Source organism: Equus przewalskii, chromosome 29 (assembly GCF_037783145.1).
Source record: "Equus przewalskii isolate Varuska chromosome 29, EquPr2, whole genome shotgun sequence".
NCBI classification, from domain to species: Eukaryota; Metazoa; Chordata; class Mammalia; order Perissodactyla; family Equidae; genus Equus; species Equus przewalskii.
This window is the reverse complement of record NC_091859.1, coordinates 43,551,254-43,577,746: the sequence shown is the minus strand read 5'-3', so window position 1 is coordinate 43,577,746 and position 26,493 is coordinate 43,551,254. Positions and strand designations below refer to the sequence as shown.

At 49.6% G+C, this 26,493-nt stretch overlaps 1 long non-coding RNA gene across 1 annotated transcript in view; it reads right to left on the bottom strand.

Moving 5' to 3' along the window:
• Positions 1 to 26,493, bottom strand: part of LOC139080280 (uncharacterized) — a 36,959-nt gene that overhangs the window by 8,427 nt on the left and 2,039 nt on the right. Inside the window, exon 2 of the long non-coding RNA XR_011534641.1 lies at positions 16,041 to 16,083. This is a non-coding gene — a long non-coding RNA (uncharacterized lncRNA). The remainder of the gene's footprint in view (positions 1 to 16,040; positions 16,084 to 26,493) is intronic.

Below are 26,493 nucleotides of genomic sequence, written 5' to 3'. Positions count from 1 at the left end.
GGGCTGGCGGGGGAGGAGAAGGGAGCAGAGACCCTTACGCAGGAGCAGGGGTGTGGGAGGGGAACAGAGACCCTCACCCAGATGCAGGGGTGTGGGAGGGGAGCAGAGACCCCCCCCATACAGGTGCAGGGGTGTAGGAGGGGAGCAGGTACCCTCACGCAGGTGCCCCATCCCAGGGCAGAGCCAGGGTGCTCAGACTCTCTGAGGAAGGAGCACGGAGGGACTCTCCAGCCCCTCAGCCTGTGATGCCCCAGGGGGCCTCAGAGGAGCAGAAAGTCCTTGAGGGAAATTCCCCAGCCAGGGCACTACAGTACAGACTCATCTCTGGGCCATCGTTTATTCATTCAACTAACACTCCATGAGCTCCCACAACCTGGGCCTCATCCTCAAGACAGTCCTGCTTTACAGGTGAGGAAGCCGTGCTCAGGGCAGCTAATTGGTCTGCCCAACATCACACAGCATCTGACCCCAAAGGCTGTGCCTCTGTACCCCATGGCCTGCCTGGATGCCCTCCCTGATGAGTCACTTGGTTCCTGAGATCCTGGCAGAGGCCAGGTCGGGCCGGGTAGGCCCTTGCAGTCTGCAGAACAACTGCTCCCTGCTTCACCTGGGTCCAGAAGGGCTACACAAAAGGATGTCCCTCCCCATGGAAACATGAGGGGTGAGGAAGAAGTGTTCCCATCTGCCAGCTCTGAGCAGTGGCCACATGGAAAGAGTCCCGGTACGGCATCCAAGTCTTACTGTCTGTGTGTCTGTGGACAAGTCACCTCACTGACCCTCAGCTTCCCCATCCGGGAAACAAAGACAACAGAATCCCAAAGTTGAAAGGGACCACCGAAGTTGCCAAGCCACACCCCTTAGACCATGATCATTAAACTCTACTCGCTCACCTCTGAAAGTAGGAAGCTCACCAGACCCCTTGGTTATTTGCCCCGGATCCTTGGGGTAGAAGGATTGCCTTTGTATTGAGCCGAAAGCTCCCTCTCTTCCCCTAGAAGCACACAGAGCGTAGGTGGTTTGGAGCTTGACTCTCTAAGCTTTCGCCATCCTCACTGCCCCTCCCTCCCATCTTCCACACGACGCCTGGGATACCGGCCGAGGCACAGATCTGGGCTCAACTTCTCTGCAGAATCACCAGCCACTTGGAATAACCCCGGTTCTTATCCTTTCCTGAGGGCTAACATTTTTTCCCAAAACGTTTTCTGCCTTCTAAATAAACTGCTGCATAGTGAGAATGCTGGGTGGTGCCAGCTCCTTCTCTACCCCTAGTGCACTGTGTAAATTGGGCAAGTCACATTAGCCTCTCTGTGCTGCAGGTTCCCCACATGTAAAGTGGGAATGACAATAGCCCATCAGAAGGCCTTTATGAGAGTAAACAAGTTAATTTAGATAAAGTGTTTAGAATAGTGACTAGCAAATTGTAGGCACAATATAAATGTTCATTGTCATCATCATCATGATCATCATTACCATCATCGTTGTCACCATCATCACCATCACTACTATCAGCATCATCACTATCATCATCACCATCACTATCATCAACCTCATGACTATCGCCACCATCACCATCAGCACCATCCCATCACCATGATCACTACCGTCAGCAGCAGCACCATCGTTGCCATCACCATCAGCATCACCACCCTCACCAACATCATCACTATCATCACGATCACCATCATCACCATCATCACCATCACCTTCACCATCATCATCACTCTCATCATGATCACCATCACCACCATCATCACCATCACCCTCACCAACATCATCGCTATCATCACGATCACCATCATCACCACCATCACCACCATCACCCTCACCAACATCATCACTATCATCAGCATCACCTCCACCATCATCATCGCTATCATCACAATCACCATCATCATCACCATCACTATTACCATTATTTTGTTACTATTTTTTTCACCCATCAAATAAAGTTGCAATAGGTGCTCTGAAATGGATACTCCTGCCCTGGAATTGAGAGTCTCTTCTGCTCTCCATCCTTGTCACACATTTCTGCTGACAAGTGACTGATGCAATGCAGACTTATGTAAGGTCATTTGTCCCACTGGTGTAATTGACCTAAACAGCTTTAATGAACTTGGGCCTCCCCATCCCACCCTCAGGATAAAAAGGGCTGCTCCATCTCTGCTCATCCCTGACACAATGGCCTTCTCTGGGCAAAGTGTCACTCAGAGAAGAGCGGTGACACACATCTCATTGGCCATATTCATTTAAGGCAGCCCAGCTCCACCTTCATGCCTATAAAACCCAAGGTAAACGTTGCTGTGCTCCGTGCCCACCCTGTACAGGTCGGAAGAGAGACTTCTGATGTTTCCATAGCAACTACCTGACCCATATGCTCACAGCCTTTGCCAGATGTGTCTTCCTAACATGCTGAGGATTTGGGACCCTCACTGCCATGCTGTGACCCAGGCCCCCACCATCTCTCGCCTGGGCCATGGCAACCACCTCCCCTACCTCTCGGCTCCAGACTTGCCTCCTCCGTTCCATCTTCCACACTGCCACAGGCCCGGCAACATTTATAAGAGGCAAATGTGATCAGGTCGCTCCGTGTAAAGACTTTAGAGCTCCCCACTGCCCACAAGATGGAGCCCAAACTACTCAGGCTGAAAACACAGAGACCCTCCCCCAGGATCTGCCCCCATCCCAAACTTTTTCAGCCTTGTGCTCTGGTACTCCACGTCCACATCGGGGTCTTTCCACACTCCATGCCAACAGTATGGATGCCTCTGTTCCGTGTGACTGGGAGGCCCTGTTCCCCACTGAATGATGAGCTCAGTCATCTCTTAAGGCCCAGCCTACACAATTCACCTCTTCTGGGAAGCTCTCCTGATTCCCCAGCAGACATGCCCTCCATCGGGCCCCCACTACACTGACTACATCTTGTTAATAAGTCTTTTTACAGATTGGACTTCACGAAGTACACTCTGAAAGACTCAAGGGTAAGAACCACAGCTGAACCTTCTCTGAATTGTGGGGCCTGGCACAGAGGGATGCTCAGGAAGTGTTTTAACAAATGATTGGATGGATCGTGGATGAATGGGTGGATTAATGGAGGAATTGATAGATTCATTCATGGATGGATGAGCAGATTCATGCTACCAGGAGCAGGGACAGGTGTGTCTTCTGCCAGGTCCCAGGGCAGTCAGGACTGCCTCAGACCACAGTAGAGTGGGGCTGGAGCTGGCTCACAGGGCCGCTTCAGGGTCCACTTCAGGATTCAAAGATGGATGGATGGATGGATGGGTGGATGGGAGGATGGGTGGGTGGATGGATGGGTGGGTGGGTGGGTGGATGGGTGGGTGGGTGGATGGGTGGGTGGGTGGATGGGAGGATGGGTGGGTGGATGGATGGGTGGGTGGATGGGTGGATGGGAGGATGGGTGGGTGGATGGATGGGTGGGTGGATGGGTGGGTGGATGGGTGGATGGATGGATGGGTGGGTGGGTGGATGGATGGGTGGATGGATGGGTGGGTGGGTGGATGGGTGGGTGGGTGGATGGGTGGGTGGATGGATGGGTGGGTGGATGGGTGGATGGATGGATGGGTGGGTGGGTGGATGGGTGGATGGGAGGATGGGTGGGTGGATGGATGGGTGGGTGGATGGGTGAATGGGTGGATGGGTGGGTGGGTGGATGGGTGGGTGGGTGGATGGATGGGTGGATGGATGCGTCAGTGGGTGGTGAGTGGGCAGATTCATAGGGGAGTATTTTTAAACGCGATTTGAGAGCTCTTTTTTCTTTAGTAAAGACAGTGAGCCTATCTTTTTTTTTATGACCCAAATGAATATATTTGATCTGCTAGACCTTTGTTTTATGCTTTTTGGGTTTTGTGCTTATTTCTTGTGTTCTTTCTTTTCTTAAAATTTTTTTGCACGTATTAATATGGTAATTTGGGGCTTTCATTCTTAACCAGCGATTTTGAAAGTATCAATCCCGTTTTAGTTCTATAAGAGCTTGCCTTCATGTTGTTAGAAGTATTCTTTAGTCTCAAAGTCTCTGTAGGTCAAAGACAAGAACAAACCTTTATCTTTTGGCTCCTTCCTTTTAAGAAAAACTATTGAATGCCCTCTCTTTTCAGGGCCCCTCTGCCAGGGCCAGCGGAAACGTCAAGGGCAGTGGACACATCAGGAAAGACAGAATGCCAAGGGTCCCCTTCCCAGGAGGCAGCTGGGCTGAGGGAATGCAGTGGTTCTGCAACCCAGCGCTTCTGGCGCCACTTCCTCATTCAGCCTCTGAATGTGCCTCCCTCATGGAGCCTCTTGGGTCTGTCGACAGCAGAGCTGTCATCGTGTCCCGGCAGAGTCTGACGTCCGGCACGTGTGCCCAAGTTCCGGGTCGCTGAACTTTGCTATAGCAACCATGCATTTTGAATGGAAACGCACACTGAGTAATTGAAGCCTGTTTTTCTCACTGCTAAAGCAAGAGAAATCCCATGTCGGCTGTCATTTATATGCAGGGTGCTCAGATCCTGTAAAGGAAGACCATGTTCTGAGAGGAAAACATTCCAAGGCGGGAGGAGAGAAGCCCTGTGCCTGCCCCTCCCGAGCCATGGGCTGCCTCCTCCACTCACATCGTGCCGTTTCATTCCCACGGCCGCCTGACGAGGTGGGGATAGCGAGCCCCATCCCACAGGTGAGGGACAGGAGAAGAGAAGGAACTCCCCACAAATCGGCAGCAGTTAACCAGTAGGATGTCATTCCAACCCCAAAGGTGTACCTCCCAGGTCATGTCCCCAGGGCTTGCCCCTCAGTGTCCCTTCACCCCCTCTGCCACCTGCCATGAGGCCGTCCCCTGGGATCACTAACTTCTGTTTTGGTTCCCCCCAGCAGGGCCCAGCACCTCACCCCCAGCGGAGTGGGGCCCACTCCCTCATCACGCTGTGCCCTCCTGCCTCAACTGCAGCTTCCTCAGCCTGGAACGCATTCCGCTTCCTCCCCAGCTCTGCAGGGTCTACGCATCCAAAGCACAGGCTTCTGAGGGAGACCACCCGCAGTGAAGTCCCAGCTCTGCCCGCTTCCAGCTGGGGGATCGGGGGCAAATCCCCTCCTCGCCTGGAGCCCCAGCTCCTCAGCTCTGCAAGGATGAGGGCGCGCTCACCTTCTGGGCCGCTGAGGGGCTGACAGGGGAGATGTGTGCAAGGCTGTGCACAGCGATGGCGCCAGGGGCACTGCCACCAGGCGTGGCGCTGACTGTCATTACAGCCCTGTCCCCTCCAGCTGGAAGCTGTGCCCCCCGGGGGCCTCTCTCTCCCTGAGACAGCCCTCATCTCTGGACTGGATCTCAGAGTCCGTGAAGACGTGGCTTCTCCTTTCTTTGCAGCCACTCAGAAAGCTCCAATCGGAGGGAAGCTGAGGTCTCTGGAGGAGAACTCCTGGGGACCCCACTTGAGGAAGGCCTCCAGCTTCGGGGTTGGGGGTGGACGCGACAGAGCTCGACGGCTGGGGGAGGCAGAGGAAGACCCCAGAGTGTTGGTGTCACCAAAGCTCGGGAGAGGGGGCTTCAAAATGGGGCATGTGTTCCAAGTCTTCTGGAACTGCAGAAAGGCTGGGTAGTGAGAAAGCTGCGGGGCAGACAGTGGACTTGGAGGTGAGGGCCAATGGAGACCTTAGGAGGGGTGGCCGTATGGTGGCACAGAAGGCAGACACCAGGGCTTCAGAGTAGTTGAGTCCAAGTTCCCACTGGGCGATGAGTCTCCTCCACAGTATCCCAGCCTATTGTTGTCCATTTGATGCTTGATTACCTCTGATGATGGGCAATTCACTCCTCGCAAGGACGACTGCCCTATTTTTGGACAATTCTAATCAATTCTTAAAAGGATTTTCCTTTTTCCTTAATTCAAATATGTTTCTTGTTATTGTCTTGTTTTGCAATAATATTTTAATTTTTTGGAAAATTTTTAAATTTTATCAAAAACATTATTTTAGAATTTAATATTCTATTTTTAAATTAAAATTTCTTTATAATATATTTTTATTGGATTTAACGACGGGTTGTTGGTTCATAAGGAAGAGCAGGAGAGCCCCTTTCTCAGCGCCATCTTTGCCACCAATGTCTAAAGATGCTGAAAATGACGAGAGGAATGTGCTCTAAGGAGCCTGGATGAAAGGGTAAGTAAGAAACAAAGATATGACGAGAGCTATTTCCTCAGCTTTATAAATGCTTACTTTTACTCTATGGCGTCTTGTGCAACAGAACATTTTCAAACAGTCTTACAGGATCAGGTAAGGTGCAGCATCATTTGGGGACCAATCGCTCAGAGATTAAAGAAAAAGAAATGGAAGGTTTTAAATGTAGACGTGATGAGAGCTTGAAAAGCCAAAAATTGTTTGATACAGTTTTTCAAAGTAGAAATGAAAAAGCCACTGAAGCATCTTCCGGAGTTACCCGTCCACGGGCTGGAGAAGCCGCACAATAGCCGAGAGATGGGCAGAGCTGTGAGCGGCCGGCAGTGCTGAAGGGCGCTGGCTAAAAAGCCAGCAGAAGAAATCACAGCTTTGTCACTTTCCAACGACACAGTAACTCGTGGTATAAACACTTAACTGCAGACGTGAAGACTGATGCCCAGTTCCTGGGCAGAACTGCCCTTGCGCCTTGCACATGGAACACTCGCTCCACGGCTGGCCTTGCTATTGGCTTGAGTTGATCTTGCATCAGCACCAACTTACCATCTCAGAAGATCCTTTCCGTGACTTCTTGGCAGCAAACACAAGCAGTACTGAAATACTCAGACTGTGGAACAACTTCGTGAATCTCATTTTTTATTCTGCAACAACTGTGTTGACATTTGCACTGATGGTACAAATGCAATGCAGGCAAAACCGGCCCAGTCTTTAGCACAATCGAGGCAGTGACACCAAACCACACCAGCAGGTACTGTGTGATTCACTGCCATGTGCTTGCAGAAAAAAAAAATGTCCTTGATGAGCAGCAAAAATTATTAATTTTACTATGTTCTGATACTTGAATATACATCTTCTTAACATTCGATGTGCTATGGTCTAAATGTTTGTGTCCCTCCCCCACAATTCATATGCTAAAGTCCTGGCCTCCCAAAATCGACAGTATTAGTAGGTGGGGGCCTTTGGGAGGTGCTTACGTCGTGAGGGTGGGGCCCTCATGAATGGGACTAGTGCTCTTATAAAAGAGACCCCACAGAGCTCCGTGACCCCTTCCACCACGTAAGGACACAGCGAGAAGATGATCCAGGAAGAGAACTCTCCCCAGAGAATGTGACCACGCTGGGGCCCTGATCTTGGACTGCCAGCCTCCAGATCCAGGAGAAATAAATTTCTGTTGTTTATAGGCCACATTTTGCTTATCCATTCATCCATCAGTGGAAATTTGGGTTACTTTTATCTCTTGGCTATTGTGAATAGTGCTGCTATAAACATAGGTATGCAAATATTTCTTTGAGACCCTGCTTTCAATTATTTTGGATATACACCCAGAAGTGGGACTGCTGGAACATATGATAGTTCTGTTTTTAATTTTTTGATAAACTGCCATACTATTTCCACAGTGGCTGAAACATTTTACAACCCCACTGACAGTGCACAAGAGTTCTAATTTCTCTACATCCTTGCCAACATTTGTTTTTTCTTTTTTTTTTAATAGTAGCCATCTTAACAAGCATGTGCTGGTATCTCACTGTGGTTTTGCTTTGCATTTCTCTGATGATTAGTGATGTTGAGTGTCTTTTTATATGCCTGTTGGCCACTTATATTTTTACATCATCTTTGGAGAAATATCTATTCGAGTCCTTTGCCCATTTTTTAATTGGGTTATTTGATTTTTTGTTGTTGAGTTGTAGGAGTTGTTTATATATCCTGGATATTAACCCCTAATCAGACATATGATTTGCAAATATTTTCTCTCATTCTGTAGGCTGTTTTTTTAACTCTCTGAATTGTGTCCTTTGATGCACAAAAGTTTTCTAAGTTTAACGTGGCTCTGTCTATTTTTGCATTTGTTGCCTGTGCTTTTGGTATTGTATCCAAGAAACCATTGCTAAGTCCAACGTCATAAAGCTTTTCCCTTATGTTTTCTTCTAGGAGTTTTGTAGTTTTAGGCCTTATGTTTAGGTCTTTAATGCTTTTTGAGTTAATTTTTGTATATGGTGTAAGATAAGGGTCTAACTTCATCCTTTTTCATGTGGACATCCATTTTCCCAACATCATTTGTTGAAGAGACTTTCTTTTCTCCATTGAGTGGTCTTAGCACGCTTGTTGAAGATCACTTGACCGTATATATGAGGGTTGATTTCTGGGCTTCCTCTGTTCTGTTACAGTGATCTGTTCCTCTTTATGCCAGTACCACACTGTTTTGATTACTGTAGTTTAGTAATATGTTTTGAAATCAGGAAATGTGAGCCCTCCAACTTTGTTCTTCTTTTTCAAAATTATTTTTGGCTATTTGGGTTCCCTTTAGATTCCGTATGGATTTTAAGACGAATTTTTCTATTTCTGAAAAAAAAAAAAGCCATTGGGATTTTGATAGGAATCGCGCTGAAACTGTAGATTGCTCTGGGTAGTGCTGACATCTCAAAAATATTCAGTCTTCCAACCCATGAACATGGGATGTCTTTCCATTGACTTGTGTCTTCTTTAACTTCCTTCAGCAATGCTTTGTAGCTTCAGTGTGTAAGTCCTTCATCTCCTTGGTTTGGTTTAACAAACGTGATTTTTGGATAACATGTAAATGTAATGTGTCTACATTTGGAATATCTGCATAAATCAGGGTCATTTTCCAAATAACCAATGCATGATGTTACAAAATCATAAAGACATAAAAGATCCAACCAAAATGAAAAACAGACAAATAGATTGTAATGTAACAGAGTACGAAAAGATCTTTGATATGGTTTCAGATTCCACAATGCAACCAACCTTGAACACACCACCACTTGCCAAAGAAGAGACCCCACAATTACCTGAAAGGCTATTAAAATACTCCTCCCTTTTCCAATTACCCATTTGTGTTAAGCCAGGTTTTCTTCAAAATTCAAAACAAACGACAAATTACAACAGATTGAATGCAGAAGCAGACACGAGAATCCATCTGTCTTCTTAAGTCAAATTCTAAAGAGATTCGCAAAAATGTAAAACAATGCCATTCTTCTTACTAAATTTTTCTTTGTTTTAGAAATATAGTTATATTTCATTAAAATATGTTATTTATGTTAACATGTAATGGGTTTATCATTGTGATTTTAAATGAAATAATTTATATTTTCAAAATTTCTCAGTTTTTGTTTCTAATACAGTAACTATCAATAGACACTGTCCACAGAAACACAGCTCTTTGGGGCCCTCGATGGTTTTTAAAAACGTAAACAGGCCCAAAAATTTGAGAACTACTGGTCTAAAGCAAATGGAGAATGATGATAAATAATCTATAAATGTGCAGTTAAAAATCATAACCACTACTGAATTATATACTTTAAAATGGTTAACTTTGTCGTGTGAATTTTACGTAGTAAAAAGAAATGTAACTACTCAAAACATACACATTCTAAATTATCAAAAGTAATAGGAACACACAAAACAAAGAAAACGCAGACTGTGTAGTAAAAGATGTTTAAAGTTTGAACAAAAAACATAACTAAAAACTCATGACAGAATTAAAACAAACCTATTTTATTAACATGTCTCTATAATGATACTAATATTAGCTAAACCTAATAAAAGAAAATGAAAAACACTGGCTATAAATTCCACGGTGGTCACTCCTGGAGAACTGCCCATGCCAGACAGGGATGGGGGTCTGCCCAAACCCTCTGCTTATAACTGAAGACCTGTCTCAAAGAGTGTGCTTTTCATTCATAAAAAGAAAACAAAATGACTCTAAGATTAGATCGCAAAATGAAACCTGTATCTGTGCCACATACAAGAAACACATCTAAAACAAAGTGACTCAGGAAGGTTGGGGTAAAAATTAAAATGAAGAAAAAAATAAAACAGGGATCTCAATCTTAGAATCTTAATATTAGATAAGATTGAGTTCAGGACAAAAAGCATTAAAGGTAGAAAAGCAGAGCCCATTATAATGATAAAGGATGCATCACACTGAAGACTAGCATCCGTGAACACCTGTGCACCAAAAAACAAAGCATCAACATTCATAAAGCAAAATCTTTAGGAAATTCAAGGAAAAATAGAGAGAAACATCATTCATCTCTGTACAGAAACGCACGGATGCTTCAATATTAGGAAATTTATTAATATAATTCATCATATTATTAGGCCAAAAGACAAATTATATGATCATCTGTTTATGCTAGATTGTTGATAAAAAACTCAACATCCACATTTTATTTTTAAAACCTCTCAAAAATGACTGCATGTATACTTAACGTGATAAAATATATTTATCTCATCTCAAAGGTCAGCATTATGTTTAATAGAAAAATACTTATAACCATCCTCTCATTAAAGTTAAGACAAAGATGTCTACTATTGTCATTATCACTGAATATTATCCTAGAGATACTCACCAACACAATCAAACAGGAATAAAAAATAAGACATATAAAAATTGAGAAGAGATCAAACTATTACTGTTTACAGATGACAGAATTATATATCTGGAAATTCCAAGAAAATGAACAAAAAAATTGTTCAAAATAAAGATAGAATTCACCAAAGGTGTTGACATAAAATTGGTATATAAAAGTCAATAGCTTTTACATATTAAAATAAAATTCATTAGAAGCTATAATGAAAGGAATATTAAAACACAAATAAACATAAGAAATGTGCAAGCTCTATCAAAAAAAGAAATCTTTAAGATATAACTAAACGGAAAAGATGACAAATATATGTATACACATCCCACGTGTTTGGATAGGAAGACTAGATGACATCAAGATGTCAATTATACTCACAAAAAATATCAACTGAATGTTTTGAGGAACCAAATAAACTGATTGAAAAGCTCTCATGAAAAAGAGTAATGAGTAATGAGCCCTACCAGATAGTAGAATACGTTAAGATTATCATAATGTTTACATTGGGGCACAAGTACATTCATACACAGATCAACAGGAGAAAAAGAAAATCAGAAAGACATGTGGGAATTTACTATATGATGAGGGAGGAAAATCTAATTAAAAGAAAAGATGAATTACACAATAAATGGTGTCTGAGAAAAAGTTGAATCCCTCCCTTATATCTTGCCAAAAAAAAATTTCAGGTGGATCAAAGATTTAATGAGAAAAATGGAACTATAAAAGTACTAGAAGAAAACATAAGAGAATTATTTAAATCTCAGGATGGGCATGCCTTCTGAGTATATTGAAACAGGCACACATACACACACATAAAAAAAATTGAAAATTTTGACTACATAAATATTTCTTAAATTATATACTGTAAAAAACATTTAAAAAGTTGAAAGATGTAAAGGAGTGGGAAGATGTATGCATTTCCTATCACAAAAGGAACTAGTTACTTTCATACGTAAAGAGCTTCTATAAATCAATAAGAAGGTCAACAGCCAAAATGAAAAAACAGATAAGAGTTATGAATGAATAGTTCACAGAAAGGGAAAACCATGTCTCTTAAACATGTGAAGAAATGCTCAACTTTATTCATAGTAAGGGAAATGAAAATTAAACTAAAATGAGATTTTTTTTCTACCAGATTTTCAAAGATTAAGACACTTGTCAACTCTGTGGTGATAAGGGTGTGTGGAAACAGGCAGCTCAGGGTGCTGGTGAAGAGCACGGGTTCTGGGGCCAGAATGTCTAGGTCTGTATTTCAGTTTCATCAATTAACAAACTTAGGAAACTTGCTTGATCTCTCTAAGCCTCAATTTCCTCATCTATAAAATGAGGTTTTTCTGAGGATTCAGTGAGTTAAAATTTGTCGGGTGCCTGGTATGTTTTAAACGCGATGCTAAAGAAAATTAAATAAATATATTGTTAGTGGGAATGTAAACTGGCACAAATTATCTGGAGAAAACAAGACAAATCTAAGAAAAACCAACGAGGGAAACAGTAGAGCTTACTGAATTAGAAAAGCAGGAAAAAGTACTAAAAAGTTAATCTGATGATTGCTGTGGTTTTTGTTCTCTGTGAGAAAATAGATAAATCTCTGGAGAATGTATTTCAAAAAGCGAGAAAGAAGACAAACAAAAATGCATCAATTGTAAGGGTACAATACATACTTTTGTGTTAACATATTTTGAACTCTCACTGAAATGGAACATTTTCTTAGGAAAATACAAACCGTAAGAATTCTCAAATATCTCTCTAAGCAGAAGGGCGTGGAGGAGCCAAGGCAGGAGGGCGGGGGTGTGGACGGTGTGAGGGATGCTGAGTGAGGATCCGAGGGGCGGGGCCGGAGGGCAGGCAGAGGGGGCGTGGGGTGAGCGTGGGGTTTCCCGGGTGTGGAATGGAGCCCGGGGGGACAGGTGTGGGCGGTGGCAGGTGAGGAGGGGGAGCGATCCCGTGATGCTTTGGGGAGTTCGAGTGTGAGGGACCTTTGACAGGTGCGCGTGGAGGGGTCAGCTGGGCAGATGCACACGCAGGACAGACGCTCAGAGGCGAAGTGCCGGTGGGAGATCCAAACCCGGACCCGCCCGCGTGCGGACGCTCCTGACCCCCGGCATCAGTGGGATCTGCGTGGAGAGAGAGTAGAAGCGGGGCCCTGTCAGGGGCCTGACAGACTCCAGCGTGAGCATCCAGGGGGAAGGAGACGAGCCTGCGCAGACGCCCGAGGAGGGCTGAGAAACGCAAGGAAGAGCAGGACGAGGAAAGAGAGGCTTCGAGAAGCGGATGAGACTGGTTATTTGAGCGCCCAGTGTGGTGTCTGAGGACGCCTATGGCCTTTGGAGACCTGAGGTCACTGGGGACTTCCAAGTGCCGGGAGTGTGGGCCATGGGGTGGGAGCCGGGTCCAGAGGGTGAGGGAGTGAGGGGAGGAGGCGACAGCACAGGAGGTCAAAGACTGAGGAGAGAGAAACAATAATCCGCAGAGATCCCTGAGAAGCTGAAAGGAGATGGGACCCTCCTAGCCTGAGGGAAGAACTCTCAGCCGACTGAACCAAACCGCCACCGGCACGGACAGATGCCACGACCCAGGGGGCTCACCTCGATACACACAGTCACACCGACGGGCTGCCTGCCGCCCCCGCCCCACGGATGCCCGGGAGGAAGTCCCTACAAGGCCACAAAGTCTCTTGCAAAACTAGGACTCTCCGGAGGGACCAGCACGGCACGGCTTTCTCCCCAGAGACGCGCCCGAGGCATTAGCGGCAGGCGCGAGCCACGCAAGCTGCTCTCAGCACTATCATCTTGCCATTTTCTGAAGTTTTAGCGGATGTTTCAAAGCATAAAACAGACCTAATAGGCATAATGGCTGGAAACGAGGTGGAAACACTTTCAAGGACACACAGATAAACACCAGAGAACCCGCGAGAAGCAGCCTAGAAAGAAAAGCCTAAAACAGCCCACGACCGATGACAGTCTAGCACATTGGTGGGATTCTAGACGAATATTTTAAAATCTATAGTTTTCCTATAGCAATGACCAGTTAGTACCTATGATGGGGAAAAAAGATCCCACTCAAAATGGCAACAGATTAAAAAAGACGTGTAACGCTTAGAAATAACTGCCCCAAAAATATTCAGTACTTGTGTGAAGAGAAAACTATAAGCTCTCCTGAGAAAATGTTCAGGTTCCTGGAAGGACGTGCTCCATTGACGGGAAGTCTGAACACTGTGAACCTGCCGGGTCTCCCAAAATGCTTCAAACATTTGGCCCGATCCCAGTTGAAGTCCTGATTAAAAACAACGGAACTCCACAACATTGTTCCAGAGTCGACCCTGGGATCCCGGCAGGAGATAATGCAAACGAAAATTGGACACGAAGGGAAAATGAGGGACAGCTCTCCCTGCCAGCTGTGGAAATACGTATTTAAAGAACAGTGGTGAGGACACTGTGGTACAACCACAAAAACAACGGGTGGATCGATGAACCAAGAGATGTGGACCCACCCCAGGCCTTAGTATATCCTCACAACAGATCAACTGCCAGAAGTCATTTCAGGAGGGGACGAAAGTGTTCTAAAGCCGATCTATGGTGACGGTCGCACAACTTGGTAAAATAGCTTAAATCGTTGAATTGTACCCTTGAAAAGGGTGGATTATATGATATGCAAAATATGCCTCAGTAAAGCTATTTTTTTTTAAAGATTTTATTTTTTCCTTTTTCTCCCCAAAGCCCCCCAGTACATAGTTGTATATTCTTTGCTGTGGGTCGTTCCAGTTGTGGCATGTGGGACGCTGCCTCAGCGTGGTTTGATGAGCAGTGCCATGTCCGCACCCAGGATTGGAACCAACGAAACACTGGGCCGCCTGCAGCGGAGCGCGCAAACTTAACCACTCGGCCACGGGGCCAGCCCAAAGCTATTTTTTTTAACATAAAAAAAAGACTTCCAGGAGACTTCCAGGTCAACATGATGGTCTGAACTCACAATCTTCGCTCTTTTTTCTCCCCAAATCCCACATAAATGATTTTAAAATATAAAAATAAACAGCAGCATTGGAAAACAGAAAAAGATGAATTGGTGAATCAGAAATTCTGAGAAAATTCTGAAATGCAAAACCTGGATGAGATGGGCTCATGCAGAAAGTGTGCTGCTCAGAAAAGTTGGAGCAGGCAGCCAAGCGTTGAAGGAACTCGTTGAAGAAATAGGTACTGATTCCCCCATAAGTCATCCTCAGACCCCAAGAACTTGGCATTTAACAGCTGGAGGAGAAAGTTGCTGTGGGCAGCAGAGAGGAGGACACGGTGGGTGCTGTGGGAGCTGGCTGCGGCCTTCACCACTGCTGGGCAGCCTCTAGTCAGAGCTCCACATGGCAGGTGAGAGCAGTGACTCCAGCAAAGGCGAGGATGCACCCAAAGGGCTCCCCTCATGGGCGAGGGCCGAGATTCCAACGTGTGACCCAGGGGCCAAACCCCACAGCCAGTGTGTGTAAAGTTACACGAGCGCACAGCCACACACACTGGCAGACACACTGTCTGTGGCTGCTCTCCTGCCAGAACGGCTGAGCTGCGTGGATATGACAGACTTTGTGGGCTGAAAATAGACAGAGAAAATTGTCAACCCCTGAGTTAGAGAGAAAAGCAGGGCAGCAGCCACCAGGGCCACTTGAGACCACTTCATCAGACGCAGATAAAGATGCGCTTCTCCACAGAAAAAGTGGCCCCACAGGGCAGTTCAATCCTCTCAGTGACATTTCCAAAATGGCCTGGTGGTCGACAAAGCCCTGACAACACAGGATCAAGGCAGGAAAGAGAAGAGTCTTACGTTTCTAATTGGCATCCACAGAGACGCCAACGGACATCGCGCCCATGAGACAGGACTGGCCATGGGTTTTTAAATGGCGGATTAAAGAACAAGAAAGAGATCTTTGAAATGAAAGATCATGATTGCTAAAATGATAGAAGTCAGAAGCAGCTGTGGGTAACATGGCTGAGGCCCACACCGGTGAATTAGAAGGTCAAGCCGGGGAAGAGTCTTGGAGCAAAAAGAGAATGAGAGATGGAAATGGTAAGAATCCCGGAGAAGAAATATCACCCCACTGGGGTCCCAAAGGAGAGTGGGAGGAAGATGTAATTAAAGAAGTAAGAGAAGAAAATTTCCTCTGAAATGGAAAAGACTCAAGCCTTCGGATCCTGGGTGCACTAAGAAGAAACAACGGGGAAATGGCACACGCTACACACATCCGTCTATCCTCGTGGAATTCGTGACTCAAAGGATTAAAAAGACCTGTAAGCTTCCAGAGTAAAGACAAAAATACATGTTTTTGGCCATATATATATACGGCCTAAAAGAAGAACGGAGGTCCACTCCCACTGGTCGTTCTCATCTAGAACATGAAAATGCTAGAACCTGTTTGTGCACCAGCTACAAAGTTCCGAGGAAACAGAACTTCAATACTAGGATTCTATATCCAGACAAATTATAGTTTCATTGTGAGGGGACAATAAATGTGTTTACCTATTTTCAAGGACTCAGAGAGTACACTGCAAACTCTTCTCTCCTGGAAAAAAATAATTGTGGATACAATTCAATAGCATGAAAGAAAGGGGTGGCACTGAGCCTATGAAACAATGGGGAGCAAAGAGATAATTAAAATTTACAGTTCTGTCCAAATAATTACTGAGAAAATGAGGTTTAATGCAGTTGTTAGAAAATAATTCCCCAAATAGATAGGACATAACATTCCTAAATAATTGACATAATGTGAAAGAAAAGTAATAACATTCTGGAACTAAAATTCTGAATGATTGCAATAAAATTGTGTCGAACGTCTTGTCATGTTCAAGTGGTAATTTATGGCTATTGATTCTTCTAGTTGATAGAAGTATGTGTTTTAGTATTTTATTGATTAGAACCCTTTGGGTTGCATGGAAGAAAAACCCAACTCAACCCAACTCAAAAAATCTTGAGAGGGCCCTGGACTTTCTTGTAGGACCCACAGAGAAGATGGCGGGTGGACTCCAGGAACAAATGGGGCTGGGAATTCAAATGCCAGCTGTTGTCTCTGTGTCTCTCTAGCCCTCACCTCTCTCACCTCCGCACCTGTGGGTCCTTCTCTCTGAGTCGATCGGCTTCCTTGCTTCTAAGACCCACAAGTGGAGAACGCGGCCGTTGACACCACCTGCATTTTGCAGTTTCTTCCACAGGCACTCGACAAAATGTTAAATTCTTTTTCTCAGTTCCAGTTCCAAAACCACTCAGAAAGACTTTCATTGGCAGAGCTTGGGTTAAGTGCGCACTCCAGGATCAACCAGCTGGGGCCACAGGGCAAGATGACATCATTGACATGGCTGACCCAGACGCACAATGAGGTCAATGAAGGAGGGAGGTCAGATCCTAGAAAATGAGTGCTGGAGCATCCAGCCCCTTGGGGACCACTGCAGTCTACCCAGGGTGGCCCAGGACACAGGCGCGCCCTCCCACACACACTCACACACACTCACATATATACACTCTCCTATATACAGTTCAACCTTTTCACTCCTGGGAAAGCTCTGCCAGTAGGACGGTGGCCGGAAAGGAAAGTGCACACAGGACTCAGTCCCCTGAGGTGGGGCCCCCAGGACCAGCATGGCACGTGGCAGTCTCAATCACATAAAGGCAACCACTCTGTGGGGAAGGGGCTCGAGACCACCATGAGGGCTAGCAGGCGCGGAAGAGGATAGCCAGGAGGAGCATGGCCACTATCCCCAAACTTGAGGCCTCCATGCTTGGCTCGCAAGTAGCCCAACCTCTTCTTCTGCAGGCTCTTCCCCCAGAACCTTCCCCACTATTCCAACACCCACCTTTTATCCCTCTCTTGCTTTGTCACTCCCTTCTCCCCTCCCCTCTGCCCTCGTGCTGCAGAGAGTTCCAGAACACACAGAAGAGCAACTGTAACCCTCCCCCCTCATGAACTGAAGCTGTGGAGACCAGTCAACAGGTGAGATGATGCAGGATGAGTCAGTCCAGTGAACGACAGAGAATGTCCCTGCCCACCCCGGGCTCACAGCGCCGGTGCGGCTCCCGGAGCCACCACCCATGGACCGCAGGCCCCTCCACAAACACCTTCCTCTATGGGAGGAAAAATGCATCACAACTGAATGGCTCCGTTGCAGAATGCCAGACCGCCCGGCCGTCGGCAGAGGGAGGGCTGAGCGGGCGCAGCATCCGGTCCATTTAATGGGGAATGCAAGGAAAGGATCTCGGAGACAGAGCGAGGAGGCATTTTAAAAGCACAGTGATAAATACATTAAATCACACAGAACAAATAGAAGCAAGTGCTTTGCTGATATATACTTAAGCTCTGGAACTCTCAAGATGAAGTGGCCCAGCCCGAAATAGATTGGAGTGAATCCTGGAACGGTGACGGTCAGCAGGCGTGAGCTGGCCTGAGGTCTTGCCTCCTGCGTCGCTCTGTCTTCCGAGTGTCTCCCATGATCTTGGGGTCATTTCTCCGGGGAGACCTCACTGCCGTTTGTTTTTAAGACAATCTGACGGTTAGGGTCTGCTGGTTTTCTACCGAGCTGCCATGTATTTCCCACGTGCCGCGGCACGTCCATTCGGGGAGTGAATCTATTCTGAGGGTGGCACTTTAGAGTCCAAGACAAGGTGGCCTCGGGCCAGGCGCTCAGGCCTCCCGGCTGGGAGAGCTTCATGTCAGCATCCCCAGTTCTCCTCATTGTTCCATCTGGTTTTCAGAGCCACCCGTGGAGGAGACACCCTGACTGTCATTCCCATCTTGGAGATGGTAAAACCGAGGCCCAGCAAGGTTGAGCAAGGGAACCACTGGCTGACAGCTGGGACTCAAAGCCAGATCTTCTGGCTCCAAACTCAGTAACTGTTTCCCTTATGAGGCCAGCCCGTGCACATGGCCCTAGGAGGGGCAAAACCGCCATCTGTGCCCATCACTGACGCCTTCGCAGAGGTGATCGACCAGCCGCTGCCTGGGAAATGGAAGACAGGCCCGGGTTTTGAGGGAGGTTGGGGGTGAGGAGTGGGGACTGGCGAGGCACAGAGTTAGGCGTCGATAATGAGATGTGGGATCACATTTTCATTTCAAATAAGGGCTCTGGGATTGTATAGACCTGGGTTCAACTGTCAGGCCCACTGCTCATAGGCTGTGTGATCTGGAGAGGTTTCTTAACCTTTCTGTGCATCAATTGCTTCATCTGGAAAAGGTGATAATCAAAGTATCTGCTCATTTGTGGGGCCGTGGGGAAGATCAAACAAGATAGCGCAGTTGAGCCCAGTGCCCAGCAGGCAGGAAACGCTCAACCAGAGTCCTCAGCTCTGATTATGAGTACCAGTTATCTCATGCTGTGTAACAAATCGTCCCCAAATTTAGCAGCTTAAAACAACAACAAACGTTTGTCATCTCACTATGTCCAAGTCAGGAATTCAGGAGCAGCTTGGCTGGGGGGTTCTGGCTCGGGGTCTCTCAAGAGACTGCCATTGAGATGTCACTCGGGGTCACTGTCATCTGAAGGCCCGACTGGGGCTGGGGATCTGCTCCAAGGACGGCTTTTGGCAGGAGGCCTGAGTTTCTCCCCACGTGGGCCTCTCCATGGGGCTGCCATGTCATGAGGACATCCCCCAAAGAGAGAGGACAGACGGAAACCACTGTGCCTTTGATGACCTGCCTCGGTGGTCTACACTGCAGCTCTGCCATATTCTACTCATCAGAAGTGAGTCTCCAAGTCCAGCCACACTCGGGAGGAGAGCAGGCCCTGCTTCTGAGGGGAGGAGTGTGCAAGAATTTGGTGGATGTAGTTCAAAGCTGTCACGTTATTGCTGGAGGAGTAAGACCAGATCTTGAGGGAGACGAGGCAAGGAAATTCTCTAGAAAGGCCCACAAAAGAGCCAGAAAGTAACTAAAAGCAGCTGGCAACATTCCTGGCCCTCCGGTTCTGACCGCTCTGGTGACCGTGGGCCTGGGTTTCCTGTGACGTTGCATAACCAGGTCACCCCGAACCTTTCCCAGGAGAGACTAGCCCCCCTGAGCTCAGTTGGGGTCTGGGTTTTGGATGACCACACACCAGCACTTCAGGATGGCTCAGAGGGAGGAGGGGGAGGAGGAGGAGGGGGAGGAAGGAAGGAGGGGGAGGAGGAGAAGAAAATGGGAGGAGGAAGGGGGGAGGAGGAGGGGGAGGATGGAAAGGGGGAGGAGAAGGGGGAGGAGGAGGGGGAGGAGGGGGAGGAGGAGGAGGGGGAGGAAGGAAGGAGGGGGAGGAGGAGAAGAAAACGGGAAGAGGAAGGGGGGAGGAGGAGGGGGAGGACGGAAAGGGGGAGGAGAAGGGGGAGGAGGAGGGGGAGGAGGGGGAGGAGAGGGAACAGGGGGAGGAGAAGGGGGAGGAAGAAGAGGAAGAGGAGGAGAAGGGGCAGGAGGGGGCTTTTTTAAGAAAAATAATGTTTCGTCCAAAGCTGGGGACAGGTCGGCTCTGACAGGAAGGCTGTCTGACAGGGGTTTCCAGAGGGACTCAGGGACGGGGTGACAGGGACGGCGTCGCCCATAGGAGGCATCATCTGCTTCGTCCACAGCCCAGACAACAGGAAAAACAACACAAACACAGCGATCTTTAATACTCTGTAATCAGACGGGGAGCGAGGACGGCAGTCTGTGCCACCCAGAGGCGGCGGGGAGCTCCGGGCTTGGAGCTAAAGGAGCACTTTGGAGACAAGCCACGGCTTCTCCTCCAAGAAGAAAGGGCCTGGCCATCCCGAGACAGCAGGAGGCTGCCTGCCGTACCACCCCAACCAGCAGGCGTTTAAACAAATCGGGAACTCTCTCAAGGTCCCCCTTCCAGGTGAGGTGACAGTTTGGATGGTGACAGAGGGAGACGCCAGTCTTTCGAGTTACAGGGATGTATTTCGACAACAGCGCTGGCCATCAGAAAATGTCTGCATCGTTTCGTGTTTTGTGTCTATAAAAATTCATATCTGCCCACTTCAAACACTCGGGAAAATATTTTCTAACCCGTGTAAAATCTGTTAGATGAAAAGTTTCCGTGTGTTTGAACTCGTGTGTGTCTAACATCTTGCCGTTCGCTCACAGGAACAAGGACGGGCATCTGGCGGGTGGTGGAAAGTGCAGGACCCTGTCCCAGCGCGGACGGAGTGCGCGGTGGAGGGATGGAGACAGGAGTGGGAGCGCGAGCCCCCCTTGACGCCCCCTCCTGTGCTTCCGAGTGTCTTCATCAGAATCCTCTTCATCATCAGCGATCCTCAAAGCCAAGGACAGCGATAACAAAAGGTAGAGCCAGACCTTCAAATCTCGGCATCACCAGTCTCAGCCAGGAAGCCCCAAACGGAGGAGCACCGTCAGATCGGCTCGCGAAAGGAATACGTTTAATAATATTTTAGTGAAAACAAGATGGCTTTAGGACTGCTAATAGAAGGAAATTTTAAAGTTACTTTAGCAATATGTTACTTCATCTTTATTGCAACGTTTCTCACTTCTATTACAAATATTTTATAGTACACTTACATGTGTGTAATTTATAAGTGAATAAATAGACCTATAGTGGCACATTGACTCAAACTTCACTTTTTTCAGGGAAGAGTGATCCAGGCCCAGACTTTGGAGGCCACCAGCGTGGGGACAGAAGTGCGCGCTCCGGGCCAGGTGACTGAGTTCCAGCCCTGACTCCTTCACGCCACCACGGCGTGACCCTGCCTCCCTGGGCCTTATTTCCTCACCCGGGAGCCGGGGATGGTGACGGCCGGCCTCCGAGGATGAGCTGAGACTCGATGCCGCGTAACTGTCCTGAGCCCAGGACCTAGGAGGACATGCTGGCCCGACATTTACAGCGCAAAGTGGGTCCTAGGGGAAGGTTTCCTCATTGATAATCTAAAAGCAGCTGGCCCCCAAACGCACACACACACACTCTGTGCACCCACCAAATTACCCAATTAGTGTTTCCTTCACCTTGAATCCTGGCGACCAGCCACATTACCAAGTTATCCGATAAAGGTGGTGACCTCCACCAGCTCGGAGAGGCTGCCATTTGACAAACCTTATCTGTTTCACCGTCACCACAGTCCAACAAGCACAAGCGTTGCACCACTTTCTGGATGAGGAAGTTGAGGTCCAGAGAGGAGGGGTGACCGGCCCGAAGCCACACAGCTGGTCAGCACAGAAACACAAACTTAACCTCTATCAGGCTGGCTCCAAAGCCCGTGCCCTTTGCCAGCTTCTAATCCTGCAGCTGCCCCCAAAGTCACAAGTCAGCCCACGTTTCACGGGATTTCCCCCCAAGAAAGAGGATTCTTACATGCATAATTAATGCTATTTCTCTCTTAGATGTTCGTGAGATTCTTTACTTGAATAAACCCGCAAACTCTGCGAGGCTCAGAGCCTCGTCCTCCCCCCGCTCAGGGGCCACTGTCCCTGGGTCAGCAGTGTCCCCACCACCCGAGGAAACGCCGGTTGTCCGGATGACGCACCGGCAGCCTGCAGACGAAGCACTAATGACCGAGAAACAGTCCTCCCCAAAGACAAGTCTCGAAAGAACTGCCCAGATGCCTAATGAATTCCAGAGCGAAGAATTCAGTCTAATGGGCGCCTATAAAATAAACAGGGGGAAAGGAGCTCCTCCTGCAGTCCCCACTCAGCAGTAAATGACTGACAATTAGACCATCTCCCTAAGTACGTGCATCATTAAGGAGGTGCTGGAGCCCATCATTGCCCCACCGCGGTGACCCTGACAGGCCCTGGGGGAGGCCTGAGCCAAATATCCGTGAGCGACACGCACACAGAAGGGGTGTCCCCACAGCCCAGCTCAGGCAGGACGGAGGAGGCAGGAGGTCTGGAATGAAGACCACAGGCAGGGACGAGGTGGCCTAAGTCAGGCATGCAGATGGAGCAGGACGAGCCTGGAAAAGCGGAGACCTGTGTGGCGGGGCCCCAGCCTTCAAGCATGCAAGACAGAAAGGGGGCACCCTCTCGGGCCTCCAGCCGCAGAGCTGGACCACGGGGGACACCAGCTGGGAGCAGCCGTCAGGAAGAGCATACCAGCCGCGTGGGAGCTGGCTCCCCGGAAGTCTGCTCGGGGTCGGGAGCGTGTAGCCCGTGTTGGCTTGGAGGTTGCCAGGAATGGAGACCCCGTCAGGAATCCTCGGTTCAGGGGTGATCGTGGCTGAACATGGCAATATTTTGAGCACCTTTGGGACCTGGCGACGCGGGCCAGCCCTCGGGACACTGTGGCTGACCCGCACCCCAAAGCGGCGTTCTCATTCCCTCAGCTGTCGCCCACAGTGATGAGTCACTGCTCTCTCCAGCTCCCCTCCTCTCGAGGTCGCTCCACATCTGACCCCGCTGCCAACGGACTCAGTGCGCACACGTCCCATTGAGGTTCCCAAGTGAGAGGAGCCAATCCAGCCAAAAACACGTGAGTGCCTACTGTGTGCCAGGCACTGGGATGTGACAGTGAACACGATGGGGCTAACACTCCAGTGCAGGGAGAGACCTGCAGACAGATGACACGTCAGGTGGGTGCAGGTGCACAGTGGAGAAGAACGAAGGGTACGGGGCAGAGAGATGGGGGCTCCCTGAGGTGGGTCAACCACAGAACTCTGAAGAGGTGATGCTGAGCAAACAGTCAAGGAGATGAAAGGTGACCACTGGGAAGGAGCATTCCAGGCAGAGGGAAGAGCAAAGGCCCTGGGGCAGCAGTGCTTGGTGTGTTTGAGGACCGGCAGGTGGTCAGTGGGCTTCTATGGGGGGCGGAGACATGGGATAGAATGGGCTAGAAACTGGTGAGGCCAAGGAGGGCTTTCCAAGGTGGGCTGCTTCTGTCTGGATGCTGCTGGGAAGGGTCCGGGAGAGGAGGAAATGTTGACGATGCAGGACGGGGAGGGGACAGCGGCTGGAAAGCAGTCCTCGACTCATGTTAAAGTTATTCACCAGACACTTGCTAAAATGGCAAGACAGACTTCATTAGAGCCGCTGCAGCGCGGGAGCGAGACTTCGGCGTAGAACTGAGCTCAAGTCCGAATGCAACAAGGACGTGCGGGGTTTACAGACAAGAGCAGAGTGAGGGTCGGGGATGGGAAACTATTAGGAGGGACATCAAGGCTCGGGCCCCACAGGATTCTCGCCGAAGGCAGCAAGGACTTAGATACCGAGGGATCTCTAAGACGTCGGAGGGGCCCAGCTAATGTTTGGCAAGGAGGACGTCTTTGTCAGGAGGCAGGAAGGGCTGGGGTCCCGTGCCCAAGGGGGGCCGTCTCGATAGAACAGTCAGTGCACAGTGACAGCAGCCAGGGCGGGGAGCCCAGAGCACACACACCGGTGGGGGATGCGTTGCTGGAGAAGGCTAGTTGTCACTGGCCCTGGGGGCAGAGCTGCTGCCCGATGCCACTGAGAGGCGTCCTGCCCGGGATGGCTGCCTTGGCCAGGTCCTCCCTCTATTTTACCGGCTTCATTCACCGGGTGGTGAACTCGACCATCCCACCAGGAGCCTCTCCTCCAGGGAGTGCATTTTCCTCCGCTCTGCCATCATCCCAGGGTTCCAGCTGGGCTGTGAGATGCGGGGGCACACAGACGTCTTCCACGCCCCATGCAAGGGCCTCAACGAACCTTAGGCCTCCAACTGTGCTCCTGAGCACCCTGCCTGGGGTCCTCCAGGGACACTGTGCTCTCTGCATGCAGACAGGGCCCGATGTGGAATGCGTGGAGCCAGCAGAGGAAAAGACGAGGGTACAGGCCGCCTGCTCCTGCCGATCCCAAACGTCCACCCTGAAATCCAGACATGCATACAGATGTCGCTACCCCACCAGGCCCCTGAGTGCGGCGCACAGGATGTGCAACGTGGACTCCAGCTGGTTCTTAGAACCAAAGCTTACCATACAACCATTCTTCAGAAATCTCTCACAAAAGGCCATTCCTGCTTTTCTGAATAAGCCCCAGACAACGGTCCACAAACCAGAGTGCAAGGCAAAGGCGTGTCAAAGCAGAGCACAGGGGACCGGACACTTGCTCCCTGGGACCCCCTATGGGGGCTGTATTGCTTGTCAAAGATGCGTGGTGTCATTCTTTTGGGGCATGGTCTCACGCTGGCTGGCCCAAGCTCGCCACTTGCTAAGGAGCAAGCCAGTCCATCACCCCTCTTCATGTGCTTTCTCTCCTGCTGGCCCTTTTTCGGGCACAAGGAGGGGAAATGCTCCTTCAGAAGGCCCCGATTTCTGCTGTGAAGCAGTGAAGATTCTCCTGGCCTTGGATGGAGCCCAGGATCCCACTGTGCATGCCCTGCTGGTGGCCTTGAACCCCACACCACTGATCTTGAGCACACACCATCACACGAGGGAAACGGCTGTCTTTGCAGAAGTGAAAAAGCAGGTGGGACGGGATGCAGAGGCCAGGGAGAGAACGCCCGCCCACCATCCAGGTCCTGCTGAATGAGTCAGCGACGGGGCTCAAGGTCCCCATCCCAGGCAGGTTACAGCAGCGTGAGCAGGTCAGTCACGACTCCTGGAACATCTGTGGACAGATGGCCCGTGCGTCTGGGAAACCCAGGATGACTCAGCAATTCTCAACACGGCCCAGCGATTCCAGCGGCCGTTTCCAGGTGTTAGTGACTGTTTGTCCTTGATGGACAGCGTCCTCACTGGCACCCTGAGATCAGAGGCCCACGTGTTGGTGTAATTCCTCAGTGAGCCCCCAGAGAGTGTGATGGGGCCGGGGTGGGGGCTCAGCAGTTGTCAGGGTGCAGCTGGCTCCTCTGCCAAGGACCCCGATCAGCCCCCTGCCTCCAGGGAGTCAGAGCCCCGGAGAGCGTGAGGTCAGCTGGCGGGGTGGGAGACCACCAGCAAAGGAACCGGGGGGCGGATAAAACTTCCCGTGGACGGTCAGTGCTCCAGGGAGATGTCAGGGAGAAGGGCCACAGTGACGGGGAGCGCAGGACCTCTTCAGGGTGGGGTGTGCCCAGTGGGGACATGTCTGGGCTCCCACATGTCCAGTCACTGCTGTCAGCGCTGTCTACACAGCAACACTCATCCTCGCAGCCCCTCCACGAGCACAGTTTACAGACGGGGACACTGAGGCGCCGAGTGGTTAGGAAGGCTGCCCAAGGCCACACAGTGAGTAAGATTCAAACCCAAGTTGACCGTTGGCAGTAGCCAGGGTGAGGTCCCTGGAGACAGAGAGAAGTGGACAATGGAGAGAAACTCTGGACGCCGAGTCGAGGGGTGTGCTGGTGACTGGATGGTGGGGCAGTGCTGGCACCGGGCCGGCCGTTGTTTCCCACATCTGGGAGGGGTGCGGAGGCCCCAGGGTCTGGACAGCTAACTGCTCCAGGAGCCCGGCCTCCTCTCCCGCTCCCCTCGGTACTGTGGGCACCAGCTTCCTTCCCTGCTGGTGCCTCCACGGGGCCTGGGGAGCCAGCAGCAGTGAGATGATGGGGAAGGCGGGGGGTGGGGGGCTCGGCTAGACCCCTGGAGCCCAGAGCTGGCCGGAGCCAGCGGAGCCGGTGGTGGGAGGGGCAGGCCGGGTTCCCCACTCCCACCCATGGGGATCAGAACACACCGGCCAGACCCACTGGGAGCAGGAAGGGGGCCTGAGAGGGACCCAGGACCCCAGACAAGAGCAGCCAGAAGCACCTGGTGTCCTGCACAAGGAGCCCGCGCCCTCTGACAAACGGGCACCCTGACGAGCACACCTCTGCCCAGGGACAGCCAGCAACGACAGGGCACGGCCTGGTGACCCTGTGGGGCCTGAGGATCCAGCGAGCCTCCCAGGGGACCAAGGATGCGCCCGGGGCTGAGGAAGGTGAACCTGGCAGGCCGCCCTCCCGAGTGGACGCAGGCGCGTGGTGACCGCGTGAGTGAGTCAACGGCCCCTGAGTTATGCTGGCTGCCGCTAATAAGTTCTCCAGGCGGCTTTTCACACATAAGGGTCAATTTATTGTATGTTTTTTAAAAGGAATCATTCGCT